The sequence below is a fragment of the Maniola jurtina genome, chromosome 11 (genome assembly GCF_905333055.1).
Source record: "Maniola jurtina chromosome 11, ilManJurt1.1, whole genome shotgun sequence".
NCBI classification, from domain to species: domain Eukaryota; kingdom Metazoa; phylum Arthropoda; class Insecta; order Lepidoptera; family Nymphalidae; genus Maniola; species Maniola jurtina.
In genome coordinates, this window is record NC_060039.1 from 8,020,626 (window position 1) to 8,027,022 (window position 6,397).

Sequence of the window (6,397 nt, forward strand, 5' to 3'; positions counted from 1 at the left end):
CGTATAGGTCCTAAATGTTTCAAAATTATTATAGATATCTATTAAAGTATCATTAAAGTATCAGCTTATTAAATAGGTACCTATTTATTTCAAGATACCAATATATCGGTGCACAAATTAATAAAAAATCTACTTAATACCTACTGTTTTGTTTTTGCTAAGAAATTTGATATACTAGCTGATACCCGCGACGTTTTTTAAAATTCCCGTGGGAACTCTTTTATTTTCCGGGATAAAAAGTAGCCTATGTGCTAATCCAGAGTATAATCTATCTCCATTCTAATTTTTTTTATTTTATTTCAAAGAACACAAGAACAAAGTGTCTTTCAATGAAAACTAACTGTAAACTAAGATAAGTTAATGGACCGATTCTTAGATATAAGTACTTTTATAAGTTTAGGTTAATATAATATTGCTTATTAGCGCTATTCGTAGGCTAGATTGTAATGTTAGTAAAGTACTGTCCTCAGCACTTTATGATATTAAAAAAAAAAAAAAAATCTAAATTTCAGCCCAATCCGTCCAGTAGTTTTTGCGTGAAGGAGTAACAAACATACACACACACACACACACACACACACACACACACATACAAACTTTCTCCTTTATAATATTATATAGAGTGATTGGTCATGATTTCATTAAAATAATCATAAGATGTCTAGGGTATGGCCTTCCTAAGAGATTACAGGCGTCTCAAGGATATACTTAATAATAAATTACTATTAAGTGTCGTCTACACTCTACATGGGTAATCTTACAGACTAAACTTGCCAATTTGTTCTAAGAAGAGGGTAATTACATCACAGATTTTCGGCTTATTTCGTGGTATTATGGTATGGGCCCAGTATGGGTAACTAACGGGTACATACCCACCACAATAATAATTAATATGACGATTTCGAATTATGGATGTTTCGTTTCGACTCCGTTGCATGAGTCGTGGTCGCGTCGCGACGGGACCACGACTTATGCAACTGAATGGAAATATCAATAGTTCAAAATAATCATAATATTAATCGTGGTATGCACCCGTTAGCTACAAAAGGCACTTCTTTTTTTAAATGAATCTACAGGATGATGCAAAAAGTTTCATTTAATTGTGGCATAAATTCAAATTCAAATTATTTTTATTCACTTAAACTTTTACAAGTGCTTTTGAATCGTCAAAATAATCTACCACTGCTTCGGAATGCTGTTCCTACCGAGAAGAACCAGCAAGAAACACGGCGGTTGCTCTATCTATATGCAAATCTAAGACCTGGTTAAAATAAATAATCAAGTTTTAAATAATCCAATTGTCTATTCTTAGTACTATCCTATATTAATGCACTAATAATAATACACCTTAATATCAGTCCCAGACCATAGACGTATAATATTAGGTACCATTTAAGATCGGCAACCATGATCATGCAACTGATTGATAGCTGACCCGTAAGTGGAAAAGCTGCAAAGTTTCAACACTGTCTTCTAATAAAATTCGTAAAAAGTCGTCCAAATTCTAAAACTTTTTGCCTACTAGGCACCTCGTGATCATTTAAGTAACCGTTTTCTATTTGACTATGAAAAATATAGTCACTGGGGTATTCTATTTCCCCATGAGTTTACCTAAGGGTTAATCTTTAGGCTAGGTTGCTGTTTTTCTTAGTTCTTTTGGCACAGAGCCAATAGCTTATGCTCTAGATTTAGCACAGTCTTACAGGACACAAAGACAAAAACTACCTAAAAAGACCTTTGACAATATTTTGGTCATTTTGAGATACTTACCTATCTAAGTTTTTACAGAATCATGTATATACTCGTATTGTATGCAGCGCTTACAGAATTTAGTGTACAATTTTTTTTATATTTAATAGACATGCTAATTTCTTCGGAGAAACCCTTCGTTTGATTATTATGATAGAACTTCACTTACAGGTAAGTTCTTTTAATCATTAAATCATTAATTATAGTATTTGAAGGTGTTTTAATGTAAGAACGTGGTTAGTATCATGCTCTATAGTATAATAAAAAATTTCACGCACTTTTTTTTTTCAAATTAATATATTTTGTGATAGAGTCAGCGTAGGCAAATTATTTCTTACATATTACTACTAACTCTATACTTTGAATTCGATAAGGCGGACACAATTGCTCCGTGCATTCGTAGTTTATCACTTCACCTGACCATAACTAGAGAATTTTACGATGTCCATCCCAAAAACTCTCCTATATTACTGGCCTCTGTTGAAAACAGTAGAAAACGTTTCGAAACCGTTAAACTAGACCGCTTGATATACGTAGCTGGGTTGCTGAAAGGAACTTTCAGCTAGAAGTTTCATGGCTACTGAATAGATGTCGCTGGAAAGGTTATACGATAAAAAAATAACTGAAAACTGTGATGTTACAGACCTAAAAAAAATTTCTTGTTTTGTAGTTGTGGTTTCCATTCTTTATTTTTCAACTAGCCTTTGTAGGCGTTTTCGTCCGCTTTGATTTAGATATTTGAAACCCGGTAGCCCTTTATTTTACCAGGAAAAACGTAGATAGCATCTAATGACTCTACATGTGCTTTTCAGATATACGCGGATTTCTTTCTTTGAAACGTAATTTTAAAAAAAACTTGCCAGAGTTAATTAAGAACAGGTAACAGAAATACATAATTTCGCATAATTATCCATAACATTCCATACGCATGATGAATTCAACGAGTTTTATTTAAAGTTTTTATATAGACTCATAAATAGATTCATAAACGAAAGAATATTACGTAGGTATTTTAAGCATCGATGTATATGGATGGGCCCTTCGAAGATAAAAAACGCGCTCAAAAAGTCAAGAGAAATTGCAAAAGTCTCTTGACTTTGTCAATGACGATGACGTAAGATTCAAGCGTATTTTTGCGGACGGAATTGTATGGGAAAGGCTAATCCATATACATCGATGATTTTAAGCAATGATAAATATTGTTTCCGTATATCTTTATGCGGAAATAATATTTCTCAATGCTATAATTAATGTCTTGTATCTCGTAGGAGCGAAGAGGGCATATACTTAACCAAGCTATTCTTGCTTGGCTAAGAGATTGACTGGCTACACTTCTAGGCTAGGAATTTCGGTGATAAATCTACACAGGTAGGTGAGATATAGGCAAGCTTATTTCTGCGATAAAGTAATTTAAATATTAAAAAAAAACCGGCCAAGTGCGAGTCAGACTCGCGCACCGAGGGTTCCGTACTCAAGTATTTTTCCAATATTTTGCACAATAAATCAAAAACTATTATACATAAAAATAAATAAATATCTGTTTTAGAATGTACAGGTAAATCCCTTTCATATGATAACCCACTTGGTACAGTTATCTTACTTTGAAAATTGAAACTTTCATGATTCTAGGTCAACGGGAAGTACCCCATAGGTTTCTTGACAGACAGACAGACAGACAAGAAAGTGATCCTATAAGGGTTCCGTTTTTCCTTTTCAGGTACGGAACCCTAAAAACAATCTTATACCTCTAGGTAAACGTTTTAAGATTTTTCCTGCATTTTCTTCGTTCAATCAAATAAATAGTCATAGTAAATGGGAGCCCGGTGTTTGCTATCGAGCGAAATAAACATTGGTGATCAATCGTCGAAGATTTCTACACGCGTCTTTTGATTCCTTCCTTACGACTGCTCATAAAATGAGAATAGCGAAATCGTGCTGTGTGGATTACTTTTCTGATTGATTCTGTTTCACACGAAAAATCCTATATTATAAAAACACCACGTAGCGTGTAAATAAAGCAATGCAATTTGAGGACTGTTTTTATTTTTTATATGAAATCAATACTTCCATACTAATATTATAAATGCGAAAGTGTGGTAGGTGTCTGTCTGCTACCTTTTCACGGCCATTCTGACTAAATTTGGTACAGGATTAGCTTATATGCCGAGGATGGACATAGGCTACTTTTTATCCCGGAAAATCAAACAGTTTCCACGGGATCTTTAAAAACCTAAATCCACGCGGACGAAGTTGCGGGCATCCTCTAGTAAATAATAAAATATAAATATGAAGTATAGACGGTGGTTTTCATGCGAAATACTTTTCCCACTCAAATTAAAATAAATGTTAGTTGGTAGGTACCAAAAATAGTTTTCTTTTTTAGTCGAAAAAGATTAGGAGTGTATTTGAACATAAAACCTTACTTTTAAAAATAACTTGCATCATTAATTTTGATATGTTTTTGGAACCAAAAGCTCAATTTTGTTTGATTACCCTTGGCTAAAAGTTTTTAAGTAGGTAGGTATTTATTGATGTTGGAAACGGTAAATAGTTTAGGTATCCAAATAGGTATATAAAAGGAAAAGCTGAATGACTGACTGACTGATTTATCATCGCACAGCTCAAACTACTGGACAAAACGGGCTGAAAATTGGCATGCAGATCTACTATATGATCTACTATATGACAGACACCCGCAAAGAAAAGATTTTTAAAAATTCAACCCTTAAGGGGGTATGATAGGGGCAGATAGGGGTTTGAAATTTGGAAGTCGCGGGCATAAACTAGTAATAACACATTACTATTGGCGTGAAGAAAATCGTAAACGAAATAGATACCTATGCTGACGTTCAGTGGCGTGCACGTCACAGAGGCGTAAAAGCACTGCTTACCCCAGTTGTAATAACAATAATTTAATGCGAATTTCCCATTATGATCTGCCAGTTAATACGGTCCTACCTAAATGCCTATGCTGGCCTGAATCCCTGTGCATGCCAGTCTACGTATTTTGTGTTGAGTATTCTTGAAAATAACACGTTTACCCTTTGTAGGTAGAAGTCTCAAGTACAAAAAGCTCCCTGGACTGGACAGTTGAGTGTGTTTTATAGTGCCAACTGAGACAACGATTTATGAGCGAAAAGGTGTTCTGTTTTTGCAGGTGTACATTTTTTACAGTGAGAAGTGTTTTGGGTTCGACTTAGACATCTATCGTAGGGTAGTAGATACCTATGGGTATTTAGGTACTTCATATACTTACCTAATAGAGAATATATAAATACAAGGAACGAAAAGCTCAATTTGCTATAATCCGCTAAACCATCCTAAGGATGCTCCGGTGTCGGGGCGAAAAGTAGGTACGTCGAGTGGTTTTGGTATTTGTGTGGTGCTGCGTGGTACCATATAAGTAGTAGTATAAATGCGAAAGTGTGTTTTTTTGTTGGTTTGTCATTTAATACCACCGCAACGGACCAACGGGTCGGCGTGACTTTTTGTATGGATATAGTTAAGACCCCGGGAGTGACGTAGGCAAATTTTTATCTCGAAAAATTGAAGAGCTCCCACGGGATTAAAAACCAAAATCCACGCGCACGAAGTCGCGGGCATCAGCTAGTATATTATAATAGCTTCGAGTAATTATTAATATTAAAAATATGTAAACTATGTATCCTTTTAGCATTCTGGTGCTGGTGGTCTGGTGGTTAAGTGCTGTAATTCTGTTATCTAAACGACAAATAACAGTTATTATGATGAAATTTCTTGCCGCTTCCCTCCCGAGTTGTTGATGACTTTGATACTGTAAAGCTTCACACTCCGCTTGCTCTGAACACTGCATTGATTAATTTCCAGAAAGTTGTTATTGATGATAAGATAATTTATAACTTTCAACAGTGTTATTGTTTATTGCCTTCAATTGTTTAACTTTTTGGCCAATGTTATCTTATTCTCATTTTTAGGGTTCCGTACTTCAAATGGAAAAATGGAACCCTTATAAGATCACTTTGTTGTCTGTCTATCTGTCCGTCTGTCCGTCTGTCGTGTCTGTCAAGAAAACCTATAAGGTACTTCCCGTTGACCTAGAAACATGAAATTTGGCAGGTAGGCAGGTCTTATAGCAAGCACAAGTAAAGGAAAAAATTCGAAATCCGTGAATTAGTGGTTACATCACCAAAAAAAATTAAAATCGCCGTAGGTACATCTAGTTTAGCGATAAGCTTATATCTACTTAGGTAATAATCGTAAGGTCTCCATGATACAGGTTCCCTAGTGTGGGGGCCAAAGGTAACACAACTGTTAAACTTTTTGTCAATAAAGATTAATTATTATTATTAATAATAATAAATTAATTTATTGATACACAATTATGGGATGTGGTAGTGCCACATCTCATAATTAACATGCAATTGATAGGTTGGCAGGTACTCCTATCTACTACTTCTCTTTTAGATATTCAATCACAGTAGAAATATCTGTTTGAGATTAGCACAGTAATAACATGAGGTTCATAAAATCTGATCTTAATCTGTGAGCTTTCCCCGATTGACTGGCGACCGCATAAACGCGAGGATGATTTCCGATTTTACTTTGAGACATAGACGTGCTATAGGAAATTTTCTAGCACCCAGCTCTATTAATGAGATATTAGAAGTTA